General features: G+C 33.6%; 1 protein-coding gene across 3 annotated transcripts in view; it reads left to right on the forward strand.

Annotated features, from left to right (window-relative positions):
- The window catches only part of LOC126855793 (putative mediator of RNA polymerase II transcription subunit 26), a 70,105-nt gene that overhangs the window by 28,631 nt on the left and 26,597 nt on the right, over positions 1-14,877 (forward strand). The window lies entirely within an intron of this gene.

Consider the following 14,877-nt stretch of genomic DNA (forward strand, 5'->3'; position numbering starts at 1 on the left):
TGTAATTATTAAAAATGCTTGCAAGTATTTGTCGCGATTATATATACTTGAATAACAATGAATGTTATGCTCGCATCAATGTATCATTCTTTATAATCGGCTTACCAAAACTTTAGCAATTAATGGAACTTTGGTGACTGCAATATTCTCGCTTTCGCTTTGATGGCTGGATTTCGGTACCGATTATAGCCCGTCGTTATTGAACTTGACTAGAATAGCCGCTTTTCGTGCGACGTAACAACGCATCGAAAATTCATAAGCAGCGGTATCGTTAAGCTAACAAGGCTGCAAAACAATCTACTGCGTGTCGAGTAAAAGGACAGAGGCCTTCCTAATTGCGTATCGCATCAAATATACATGGTGTCTAAAAGAAGTATCGCAGCATTCGTTTCGACGCTATTTATTTCAACGATTTCTGATCATTTCGAACTTTTATATACATTTTTATAAATATCAAAGAAAGTATACGTTTTTTAACAAAAAGTACCCAAACAAAAGTTGTGGAGAATTAAATTATCTTTAGAATAAGATTAAAATGATTGTGATACGTTCCATAGATTTTGAGATAATTAGTTTGAAATATATAAAAAAGTGTTTTTCCGGTTATGGATGGTAAAGCTTTTTAAAAATATTCTTTATTTATGATATTATGGTCTTAGTTGATTTTTAATGTTTATCTTGCTTATTCCACTAAAAAAATTTTATTTTTCTGCATTGTTTAAACAGTCATTACAGGAGAATGAAAGGAAGAGCAGAAGGTAAAAAAAAAGATAAAATAAAAAGGAAATAAAACTCAATAAATTTCTTGGAAAAAATGAATAAATATAAAAATGTTTTTCATAAAAATAAAATAATTTTCTTTTTAAATTAAAATAGTACTGTAGAATATTTTTAAAATTATTTTGATCCTATTTGAAAGATAATTTAATTTTCTACAATTTTTATTTCGGTACTTTTTGTTTGAAAAAACGCATATTTTTCAAAATATTTGTAAAAATGTATAAAATAATCGTGATTTCAGAGGTTTTTTTAAGCGCTAATTTTTAAGGAAACATTTTTCGACCCATGTTTATGGAAAACTTTTTGTTCAGAATTAAATTTCCTATAAAATCTCAAAGTCTGGCCGGATCGTTTAGGCTCACCCTGTATGTGTATGTATATTTCGCCGAATGCTACAGTGAACAATAGCGCCTTCATCAATTGCGACTGTCATGTCGCTGATGTCGTGTTCGTTATCACACACGATGAAATGTCACTCGATATTCGATGCCCGTGCATACCAAGCTCGCTCCTATCGATCCTGCCTCCTCTAAAATTTTCCCCGAACTTGACCGGTTCTATATCTTCGCTCGCATTCGAAAATCCTTCAACCTCGGTAAACCTCGTATCACCATTGTTGTCGCAGTCATGTCTCTATGACGACCACAAACCTGTTCGATAAGCTGTTGAATAATAAGTCAGCGGTTCATTCACGCGATGGAGAATATCTCCGATAGTGCTTCACCTTGCTGTTATTTAATAAACAAATACCGCGATACTATTCCGTATCGCGGAATTTCAAAAGCAAAGAGTAAAATGAATGAAAACTGAAGTTGAATTGAATCGAAATGTTACATAGAAATATCCTGCTCGAAATTAAATTATTAATTATTGGTTGCATTAACAGGGCCTCGCTATTTCAATTTCAATTACTTATTACTGAAAAAATATTTACGTCATCAAATTAATCAACCGAGTCGACGTATAACAGACTTCCATTAATATTCATGCCGGCTCTCTGCCGTACATCTATAATGTATTTTCTTGTGCGTATTTTTGCCGAGCGCTTAAAGGAGCTTAGCCCAAGTCAAGATAAATTCCCTCCACTCCCTCATTTAGTCCCTTTCGAGTGGAGTGGTGGTCGCGCACGGACCCATACACGGTCGAATAGGCTCTGTTTTGTGTCACAGACGTGAACGGGAAAACGCTCGTTGCCGACACTCCCGGCAAACGAGCAGCCAACTGTTTCGATTTGAATGGCCGTACTTGTTACGCACCGATTTCGATTAATGAAGTAAGACCGGCGTGGTAAAGGATCTGTCATCTCGCCTCTATATAGAGTTGGAGAAAAATAATGAAGACGTTTCGACGGTAAAAAATTCTGCGAATAGTCCTCACGCAGCAGACATAAAAGCTTTTATGTTTTCTTATTCCTTCCTCGAGATTATTCGTGAAACGTGAGATCTCCCTCGCAGGGAAAAACTAAAATATATTTTCACATGCATACATATTTTAAGTTGGAAACTCGCATTAAATATACATGTCTCGTTGTCTCTTTTACGTATTTTTTTTCAAAATGAATTCGCATCCTCCACTTTTATTAAAGCATCACTCGTGAGTCAGGGCGTATTTTTGGCTGTAATTTTTTTCTTAAAGAAGAAAAAAAAAAAAGCGAGCACCCAAAATCCCAAACTTTATCGTTCGTCGTGATCTCTTTGAAAGAAGAGCCCGTAAATAAAAACATCGGTCTGGATACAAAAATTAAGCTGAGAAATTTTAATCGTCCCGATTAAATTAATCCCCTCCGGATATGCATAAGCAATATCAAGCAGGCACATTTTCCATTCGGACGATATATTTCGGGAGGTATTTTCCGATGGAAAACCGAGCGAGCGCGGTTGTGAAATACGGGAACCGCAGGGGCAGCAACGTTAATCCAGCTACGATATTTCGATTTTACCGCATCCTTGCGGTTTCACGCAGGTGCAAAAAGCGCGCTCGTTACTGCGGCGGGGGCGGGGAGGGGGTAGAGGAGCGCCGCATGCAAATGTCGGATTATAAATTTGAGAAGCGGGATCATATATGTATTGCCCGCGAGTGGAAGTACCCGCCTTTTTACGCGGGATTACTTTTGCCGGAGAATGGATACATCAGATCGATAAATCATCTCGAGACATTAATGAGATGGACCTCGGCTCTTTACACGTAATTGTGATTTATTATCGGCAGCACGTGGGCATACTTGTATACTTGACCGATACGAAAAAAACTCTTAAGCGACGCGCGGGGAATAGTAAGAGACTACTTTCATAGGTGCTGTTGGGGAATAATGGAATATTAATTCTAACTAAGGGACAGCAGAACATATTTCACGGAATTTTCACGTGGGAAGAAAAAAAAAAAAAGGATTAACCACCGCGGGTTATTTCACTTTTTTATTCGATCAAACTGCTTTGTTCTGCATTATATGTGTATGATATTTGTACTTATTATTTAACGATATATTATAAATATATATCTTTTTCTCTCTCTCTCTCTCTCTCTCTTTCTTTGATTATATGTTCATTGTTAAAAATACGAAAAAATACTGAATATGAAGTATTTAATACACATTTTTTATTGTAATTCTTACAATTAATGACAAAAAATAAAAAATACTTATCTTCTAAAAGTCATTTAGTTCTTCTCGGCACATTTTTAAATTTAATATTTAAAATTTAAGTGATTTATTTTTCCTTTGTTGGAATAAAAAATATTAGAAAACGCACAGAAAAAATCTTATTTAAAAAAATTCCATCTAAAAATTCTCTAATTTTATCTGGAATTTTGAACAAATTATTAATTACCTGAAAAGACAGAGAATTTTTTCACAAACTTTGGATAGACACCCTGTGTATGTACAATGCACATGCAAAATTATCTTTAAACTGCAATAAGGAAAAAAGGAATCACAAAGAGATATTTACTGCTGATCGTGACTGATTTCACGATACATTTATTTCGTAGACTTAAACTGGCAGAATATCATCAAAATGGATGAGAATAAATATATCGAAGTCAGACACGATGGCAGATTTTGCGATGAAAAAAAGTTATTAAAAAAATATACAGATATTTTTATAGAAAGATGACTGTTAGAAATACCATCTTTATGCATATAAATACTATATTTATTTTTATCTTTTTATATTTTTGTTTTATTGCCACATAATAATTATATGTATTTTGTAATAAAATACGTTCTCTAGATAAATTATTATTCTTATAAGAATTATTATAGTTATTGTATTCATATTTTTTATATTAATTATTATAGTTATAATAATTATTATTAATAATAATAGTTATAATTATTATTAATAATTATTATAACTACAATATCTTAACTATATGTTATAATATTTTAACTACATTTTATAACTATAATAATAATTATAATTATAATAATTATTATAGAAACAAAAAATAGTATAGTATATGTAACATAATTTTTCACTAGTATATAATAATCGAAATTTAAAAGCCGTTTTTTAACTTGGCGATCTTTTACGCTTTGGACATTCGTCGAGTACGTCACTGGTCGGTACCGACGTAATTGGAGAGGACTCGGAAGTTCTCTAGTTCTGTCCTAGACTCTGACCATCCCCTGACTCTTCGTTTGAACTTTGCGTCGCCCGCGACACTCGTCGTCAGCGGCAGCTCACCAATTGCCGCCGTGAGAAAGTAAAGAGCGCATAATTAACAAACTCCTGGGAAACGCTCGCGTGCTTTTAAACCCCCTTCTTCCGGATCTTCCGCTTGAATCGTACCAGTTTTGAATTCTCTCTCTCTCGAAATATATAGCCCGATGTTTATTCCACATCGTTCGTATTTTTATTCCGCATTTTACTAGGCATTTTCAGATCAAAATATAAAGCGAAATCGATAAATCGTCATTTTTATATCCAATCTATAAAAATTTATTATTGCTCGAAAATTCTTGAACGATAACGATGTGCGTATTAAAAATTAATGTTATATTTAAAATGGTATATACTGTTTAGAAAGAGAAAAAAAGAGAGACAGGGGGAGAGAGAGAGAGAGAGAGAGTTGAATATCGTCGTAATTAATAATTATATCGCACATATTATATAACAATAATTAATCACCATGCCAATTATCGAGCATACGTGATACAGCATTAATGATTGATATACTATAAGCTCGAAATGCGATGAAAAACTGTCATCGGCGAATACTAACGAGATAGCAGGAAAGTCCGGGAAAGAGGAAATCGTTCCGGATTAGATCCGCATTTAATTAATCCGCGTCGCTTGTTCGGATACAGCTCGTGTGTCTAGCACGTATGCATATTATCCATCTCTCTCGCACGAGTAAAAAAACAAATCCGTGTCGTATATTCGCGATTGGAGAATAACAAAGGTGTGCAATTAACGTGCACGGGAAAACGGGGAATCGCTCTAACCTCCGGCGTTTTTCCCCGCGAGAAAATTCCCCGATACTCGCTCAGATTATATCATTTCTAAAGCGCCATAATCCCTTGATTGTACATTTCTTTTTTCTTTTTTTTTTTTTTTCTCCATACTTCCTTTTCTTGTCCACACGGAGCTTGCGCTGCCGCGAAAAAGCGTTTTACAATTTTCACTGTTAAAAACTGTAATAAACTCGTCGAATTTTAAGGATTTATTAACGAGACGTTAATCTCAGTTTTTATTTCATTTTTCAATTTCAATTTATATATCTGCGCATTTGCGAAGGAGAGACATATAAGCGATATTTACAATATCAATATAATTCAAATATCACATATACAACGCGAAATATTATTGTTTACTTCGCGCGTATCAATTTTAACAAATTTTAGCACATTGACGATTGTATGATTCTTAAAATGAAAAAAAAATATGGCAATATTTTCACAAATTTATGATTGTAATAATAAGAGGTTTTGACCATTGAAATGTTTGCATTCGAAATGATAAATACTTTAATTTCGTAATATTTTTCCTGATATTTATAATCTGAGATTCCGAGAAATGTAAAACGCGAAAAGATATAGAATGTAAGTCTGAAAGATTTAAAACTTTTTTTTTATATAAGATCAGACCTCGCAATATCAAGTATGCATCTTTTCTCGCGAGAGAGAAAAAAGAAGTTAGTTCTCAAGAGATACGATATTTACTTAAGGAACTTGGGATATTTAAGGAAAGTAGAGCAAAAAGTGGGAAAGGGGATGAATACTATGATAAAGACGACGATCAATGATAATGATAACGATGATTATGAAATATGATTGCGAATGGAAAATTAAGAAGATGAATGTATATAGAAGAAAAAAATATTAATATGTAATATTTGTTTAAATTTACAATTAAATGAATAAGCGAGAATTTAAAAGTCGATTATAAGATTTTCTTATAAAAAATCTGAGATTTTAGTCGTATAATTATTATTTAGTGTCTGTAAGTACGTGTGTCTCGAAAGAAATCTTGAATTAAAAAAAATTATCTACAGTTTTATATTTTTGTAAATATCTTTATCAGCAGAAGTTTGAAATATAAAGAATATTTTAATTTAGTTGTTTTCAAAATTTGACATTTCAGATAAACTATAATTATTTTAGCTTGATTATATGAATTTCACATATTTATAAGATTCAGAATAAATCTAATTTAAAAAACGATTATAAATTATTTATAAAAAATTTGAGATTTTATTGGTATAAATATTTAATATTAATAAATACGTGTTTCGAGTAAAATACTTTTATCAGCAGAAGTTTGAAATTTAAACAATAATATTTTAATTTAGTTGTTTTCTCAAAATTTGACATTTCACATATGACATTAAAGCTAATGTCACGTGTAAACTAATTACGTATCTCGATCGATTGTCACTTTTACATATTTACAAAATTCATAATAAATTATTAAAAAAACTATAATTTTTATTAAAACGCTCTTCGCTCGTCACACATTGCGCCTCGCAGCGCGATGCAAGGGATGGAAGCGGATTTGGGGCCGGCGGCAGGGGTGGTTGCGCGCTGCGCGATGCGCGATGACGTGACGTGACGCGGCGCGGTCACCTCGGCCATGCAGTTCGTCGACGAGCGCGGCGCGGTGTATTCGCGACGTCGTCTCCGTCGCTTCTGATTTCGCAGAAATTGACAGTTCTCGTTGACAAGGATTGATTGGCATCTTGGGTGAATTATCGTTGGCGCGCGACCGATCCGATCGCGATTTTTTCGCGCTGTCAGATGTACGATTTTTCTTTCTCTCGATCGACAATTCGAACTTCTTATCTCAATTTCGCGACGAAAAAATCAGTCTTGCATCTTTAGAAGATATCGAGAAATTTATTGAACCGTCGCGACCGTGATTTTTCGAGAAAAACGCTTCACGCGCTTTTCGAGCTTTTTTTCGAGCCGCGATCTCGGCCGAGTGTTGATAAGAATCCTTGGTATCAATGGAACGCTCTTCCGTTCCGTGATTTCATCGGGCCACAGATTTGCGGGCACCGGCTGATTTTCCGGCGAACCGAGCAAGCGTCGCGTCATTTTTAGAAATGAATTTATCTTTAGAATTTCAAGTTCATCGACTTCGCGCAGGCCTCGTATGAGCGCATTACTGAGTGAGTAACGAAGTATAGCTCTCTTATCGTTTGCAATACAGAATTTCAGTTAAAGTAAAGGAGGGAAAGTGAAATAGAGCTTGAGTAAAAGAGGAGAAAGCTCTTTGTAATTTGCTTTCTACCTATTAATATATTATAATGAAATATATAAGATTTGTAAGCGGTATTTCTGGCATGTAAGTAAATTAAAAAAAAAAATTCTAAAATCTGACATAGAAGGGTCTAAGAAAATAAAAACTTTCGAATATTTTCTCTGCATTTTATTTGGATGTCAGAAAATTAAATATAGACTGCATTATATATATATATATATATATATATAACAGCTAGCATCTAACTACGAAATAATTTAATTTTCTTGATGTTCGTTCTTTTGACTCTTTGTTTCTGCGTGAAAAACTTTGAAACTAGTATTTTCGCAACTATTCAAGAAAGTAACCTTGTTATTTTTTGAGATAAACCGCGATGAAAGAGCATCATTGAATCGTATCTCAAAATACACTAACACATTCTACTTTCTAAAATTTACTCGGACTATAAAAGGAAAAAAAAAAAAAAAATGGCAGTCATCTCAGACTCTTTTCAAGAACTTGTGGGAATTAAATTTAGAGATTGAGCTTTTATGCAGACATTTTACATCAACTTTTAATAATAATTTTAATAGTACTTTCATTTAAGTCACTCTCAACTCTAAAGATCAATTTATTTCGAACTCTTAAAAAATAATTTGGATCACTGTTACAGCGTCTGGAACAGATGCATATGTTGTTTACATGAATTATTCATCAGTACACATTTTACGTGTATAATTAGATGTAAATTAATGTCGCATACACGTAGAAGCTCAACTTGGATTTACACTATTCGAAATGACGTTATCAAGCGGTAGACAGCTGCTCTTTCTCGAGCTTGAAACTTGGGGAGTTGTATCATCGAAATAGCTTTATCAAGTTCGATGGAGTTACGTTTCTGCAGTGCGTGTCTCTTCGCTTACCTCTACTACGCCGTTTAATGATACTTATCATTATATGCATGAGTATCTATTGCGGATAGAACGTTGTTACACCACTCGAGGCAATTAAGGAAGTGCTCCTTTGAACGATATTCTTTAGATAGAATCAAATCTCTCACAGCGATTAAAAGAGCTGAAAGTACCGCGTTTACATAAATTTATTTTATTTAAGTCTCTTTGAGAGAGAATATCAAGATAAATTCTAAAAAAATACTGCATATTTATTAAGTTCTCTCTCTTCTATATTTTATAAATTTATACACGAATATTGATCTATTTTATTTTATATTATAGATAAAAAATTGTACGTTTTTTATGTGTATTAAAATTTGTCTGAGGAAAGGAGAGAGAAGACAAATTTGAATAACTGGAAAATTTGGATTATATTATTAATATAATATTATTTTGTATTCAAGAAGATACTGCATCTCCACTAAATTAAATTCTCTCTCTTCTACATTCCATAAATTTATACAGTAATATCGATCTATTTTATTTTATATTATAAATAATCAAATTGTTTATTTTTCATGTGTATTAAAATTATTTGAAATTTATCTGAGGAAAAGAGAGAGAAGTGAAATGACTGGAAAATTTTGGGAACTTTCGTATAACTCACTTACTCGATGTAAGCTTACAAAATTTGTATTTTTTGCTTACGTAGTATATCGGAATTTGAAGTCAAACTCTGACATTTGCGGAAACGAAACTGATGAAACGCACAGCCGCCGCCGCCGCGTTTCAGCGATTATATTTCCGGAGTTCGTCCCGTACGTGGGATGCACCTTGAATCGCGATACGTACAACTTTGATGAGTCCGGGAAGTACAGACGAGACAAATTAGTCTCCCTGCGGAGGAACACGCTACCTCTATACGGATAAATCATACAGGATAATTTTACACCATGCAAAATTGATCGGCCTTCCACACGCGAAAATTTCATTTTCTCTCGCACGTTGGTGGAAAAAATTAAAAGAGGAAATTCCTAAAAGTGAAAATCCTTCGATTGTATGAAAAAGACATGCGTTATTTCAGACACTTGAATCTTTTTATTTTTATTATCTTTTTATCTTCTATGATTTAAAAATTATTTAAATACACGTATACAAAGAAAATACCAATACGAGTACTAAAAATAATAATAATATAAATAATAGGGAAAATAGTATGTATATTTCAATAATTTTGTATATGGGAATAATAATAGCAATATAATATTACAGATTACACAATAATAATAGAATATAATATTAGAAAAATCAAATAGAAAAAATTATACAAGAATATATAGGAGAGAAAGAGAGAAAAGATCTTCAATGCTTTTGCGTGTAATACATGTTATTGTTTTAATATTTCAAGACTTGAACGGAGACAAATTTTTGGAAACTACATCACGTATATTCTAAACGCTTTGGCCTACTTTCTCGAACTTATTTTGTCAAACTTGAGGCGATTTAGAAAGAATGTTTAAAATATTTACCGGAAATGTACGTTATCGAAGAAGAACTATCGCTGTCAAAATTCAATTCGATAATAAAATTTATTTTCGTTCCCATGATACGTGAAATTTTTACATCATAAAAGGTTGTAGAACACGCTGCCTGTATATTTTCACGGAAAGAATCGGCGAGATGATGGCACGTAAGTAGCGGTCGTTGAATGTGATTTTCCTGTTTAGTTTTTCGCTCAGTCGCCACAGGGAACGTCCTTGGTAGAGCACGCCGCGAAATTACCGTTGGTTCTCTTCGTGGCTTCCTCTCGGCTTCCACGTGCAACACACGAATCGTAAATTCCACTGTTGACAGGCCGGCGGAGCTGTTCGCGAAAGACTCGGCTCCGGTCTAATTCATTCCCGAGTCGGCATGGTCGACACGCATGTAGCGACGACAGGGCGCGAATTGCATTTTCACTTAAAAACTCGTTTACCAACTCGCTCGTTAACTCGCTCTACTAACGCGTTCCACTAACTTACGTTACGCGTCTGTCCCGGCAGAGAGTGTCAAAGGTATTAAGACCTCGCATATGAAATGCGTCGTTGGTCTTGTATCAATGATCAGCCGTAAATGTGTGTTTACAATCCGCGACAAGATGAGATATGCTAAATTGAAAATCCAGTTGTATCCTCCTGATATTCTCGTAGAGCGAGAGAAGCTATTTAAGGGAATCACTTAATATCACTTTGATCAAATATGGAAGCACTGTAAAACAAAAAAAGAAAAAAAAAAGAAGTTGACTTAAAACTTTAAACAAAGAGTCTGCAGCTTTTTTCGCAGATACGCCGCCGGAATTTTTAAACAGAACGCTGTCTGAATTTTCAGACACACTTGAATTTCCAAACAAACTTCTGAACTTTTAGAAGAACTCTGATGATCAAGACAGATCGTCTGAAGTTTCCTTCAGACATTTAGATCTGAAAATTTAGACAAAAGTGTGTTCGGATTTTTAGAAAATTTTTTCACGGTGAAGCTTAAAAAAGGATTAAATAAATTTTTTTTGTAAACAAGAAAGTTACTCGCTTATATAAGTTATATACTTGATTCGCTTATGCATACTTACTATCGACTTCGCATCACTCACGGCATTACGTGAGCGCGTCAGCCGCGCTTTTCCCCAGGGTGTCTTCAGCTTTAATCCTATTCGCTATGCCGTTAGCGTAGCATGGAAATTGACGGATTACGACGTAGTAAGCTGCATCTGTACCGCATAATAATCGGGGCTTGATAAAAACCTGTTGAATTCATCTCCGTTTCCGTGAGGAAAGCTGCTGTCGCGCATTTTCATACGCGCGTCGAAAAAAGTGCGCGATGGCAAGAGGAACGACTGGAGGAGGCTTCGTCAAATTTTTTTTACCGAGACGAGTATCGATCCGAAGTGGATCAAAGGAAGGATCTACGAGGGGAGAAAATTAGCTGATGAACGACTCGGGGAAGGGCACCCGTGCAATTCATCCTCGCTCCCTTTCTTTCATTAAAACGATTCGGGCCGGACGCCCTATACGCAGCTAAATTTCGCGACTGTCGGGCCTCCTCGTTACATCTCCCGGGAAAACCGACTTGGCCGACCGACGTTTTCGCGAATTAGGTTGAAATCTAATTTGCGTTGCCGAGCTTTGCATGCCAAATTGGATAGCCGTCAACGCGCGAAACCATCGTCGGCCACGTGTGCCAGGCGTATTCCTCTCATTTCCATAAATTGATATGCACCTCTGGCCGGTCCTGCACGTACGTACGAGTTGCGTCGTGCCGTAAACGCAGGCGGCAACTCGTTTAACCGTCCTGCATCCGAGGCACGGTACGTTATGTACCGTTTATATTTGAAGAATATTTTGTCACTTTAATACATTTTTTTTTCACACGAGACAGACACAACGGCGGAACTTCTCGGCTTTGCATTCACAATTTACATAAAGCACTCTGCACGTGGTGAGTTAAAAAAAAATGCGACTTCTACATATATAAATTTTTATTTTAAAATCGACCTAATAAAACTAAAATAAATAAAAATCGACAAAACACATAGCTTAAAAAAATATCCAAATACAAATAAAAAATATTTGATATTAAAAAAAAAAAAAATATTTGAAAAGAATTTTTTTTTTTTTTATATCAAATATTTTTTATTTGTATTTGGATATTTTTTTAAGCTATGTGTTTTGTCGATTTTTATTTATTTTAGTTTTATTAGGTCGATTTTAAAATAAAAATTTATATAAGCCTTGTATCGGCACGAAATTGTACATTCAACAATAAAAACCGTGAAGTAATAATATGACTCGGACGTATTTAAAATGTGAGCAAGTAATTAGGAATGACTCTCATATCGTGTATTATTCTTAGCTACGAAGTCGAATAAAAATAGTTTATAATATTTATAATATTCGTATATTTAAATTACTTTGACATATTGTGAAAAATCTAATTTTGAAGAATCAATAAAATATTATATAAAAAGACCAAAAACGAAAGACAAAAGATATATACATACCTACATTTGAATCGAATTATAAACGCTATTGTATTAAATCTCTTTGAGAGATCCATCAAATTTATACTTGAAAGGAATACGGTTATAGAAGGTAAAATTTTAACAAGGATTTTGATGAAATTTTAACAGCATTTATCGCGACATTTTGCCTGCGACTTTCAACGGAGCGGTGTCAACGTAACTTTATTCTTCGGCTTCTAAGATAGAGCTCATTATCGCACGCCTTATTTTCTCACTTTATGAACGAGGATAGAGAATTACCGGGTCACGGCAAGAGATACTAGAGATTTAAAAAACCGAATTTTTAAAAAATAGGAAGAAACTAAGTAGAAAACCGATATTTTGTGGTAAAAAATTGTTTTTTTAAAAATTAATTTTTTTCCAATAAAAGATGATATGGGAATTAAATTAATTTTGTTTATTAGGTCAGTAATTAATTTCGATGGATGTGACACAGCTGATTATTACTTCGCATTTGTTTAATTAGAATTCGAAGAATTTTAAAACAGATTAATTTTGATTTTTATAATCCAATGATATTTTTTGATGTTCTTTATTTTTAAAGTTTCATAAAAGTTAGAAGAGAATTTTCTCAAGTATAATTAAACGGCTGTTATTTTTATTATTTTAGAACAGAAGTGAGAATAATACAGGACATGAAATCTGATACCTAATTTTAGTAAACTTGATGCCCATTTTTCGGAGCCATGCGTCAAAGATTTATAAATAAACATCAAAATTAAATTTTTTTATAAATTAAAAAAAGAATGAACATTCTGAATAATTAATGGATTGAAAAACCTATTTTTGGAGAAATAAAAAAAAAGTTTTTTTATCGAGTTTTTTTACCCAAAGTTTCATTTTTTAATTCTCTTTTAATCTCTAAGAAGATACGGCATAAAGAGAGAGAAGTCTTTCCCTTCCTTAGCTTCCTTAGATCTTGACGAGCTGCCGAATCGTAATATCGGAAAGATTTCGGATCTCTTGGCGCACAGTGTGACGTTCTTCGTGGCTCGTTTTTCATCCCGCATCCTTCGCGGAAATTCTATAAATCCGTATTTTCATATCGATTTCGCGCTACGTTAGTTCACTCTTTTTACCAAGAAAGCGGGAAAGTTATCGATTATTTGACGTTGAATATCGAGGAGAATGAATATCGAGAGCGAGAGACAGCGAGCTCGGACCTATAGAGGTTTAGTGACATAAGCGACCGAAATAACTGCAAGTTTCTTGAAGATATGTTTCGGCTATAGAAGGCGCCCTACTTTTCTATCAGATGACAAATGAGTGACAGGTGCTCTCTGATCATCTTGGATTCAATTTTTTTTTTTTTTTTCCATGAAAATATCGAATATCGAATAATTTTTTTCCTTATAATCAAAGGATAAAGCTATCAAATTATAATATTTTAATTATAAACGATGTGAAATTGCTAAGTTGCTTTTCATTGATTTTTAACGAGAAAATTTGAAGAGATAAGAGTTGCTAGTCACACTAACAAGATACCACCGAAACTTGAAAAATTGGGAAAGTTCTGAAAGAAGATCCGCTTCGATAGTTTCGCTAAGAAAGAATCGATATCAAATTTGTCTCAATGACTTCGTGATTAAAATTTTATTCGCTCCTGTCCTGTTTCTCATTAAAACGACGATCGTGTCAATTTTAATGTAAAATTAATACAATTATGTGAAAACGTAAAATGAGAAGCCAAAATTATCACATTATTTCATTATAATGTCTATATGTTCGCTAATTAATCGTATTTTATTTTCGTATTATATTTTATTTTATATCTGTGGTTATTACGAGAAGCTGTAACGTCGAATATTGGAAATGTCACGATACAAACGGTGACTCGACCTGAAAAATATTTATCGAGATAGAGTCGAAAATTGGCCGCGCGAAAAATCTACCTATTATATATCATCACAATAGCAGAAGCGAGATCTCCGTGTCTCTACCTATACCTCTATCCGGTGGTTTTTGCGCGTTACCTGCATCATAGGCAATTCGATCCGCTGTCGTCCTGAATCTTTAAAAAGCGTTACATGTCGATTTGTGTCAAGTGGCTTATAAATGGAAAGCAACGCGTATACACACTCGCACCGCTCAATGGCAGATTTATCGATAGGTCGCTTAGGACCCTTAACTCTCGAGAGGCATTCACAAATCATCCTGCGAATTTACAATTGTTCCATAGGATGACATTTTCGTTAGGAGAAAATTGATTCAATATTCGATAGACTTCATCGAGAGAACTTTCATTCAATATTTGATTATTTAATTTTGAGAAAGGCACAAATTATATTATTAAATAAAAGTATTAATATTAATCTTTCTTAAATTTCAAAAAATAATATACATAGAATTTAACCTAATGAGAGATTTTATATAAAAGAGTCATTGCATTTATAAAGACATTGTCATATAACACAGAATAAATATATTATATAAAGATAATAGATTTTATATATAAAGATTATCATATAAC

The sequence above is a fragment of the Cataglyphis hispanica genome, chromosome 17 (assembly GCF_021464435.1).
Source record: "Cataglyphis hispanica isolate Lineage 1 chromosome 17, ULB_Chis1_1.0, whole genome shotgun sequence".
NCBI classification, from domain to species: Eukaryota; Metazoa; Arthropoda; class Insecta; order Hymenoptera; family Formicidae; genus Cataglyphis; species Cataglyphis hispanica.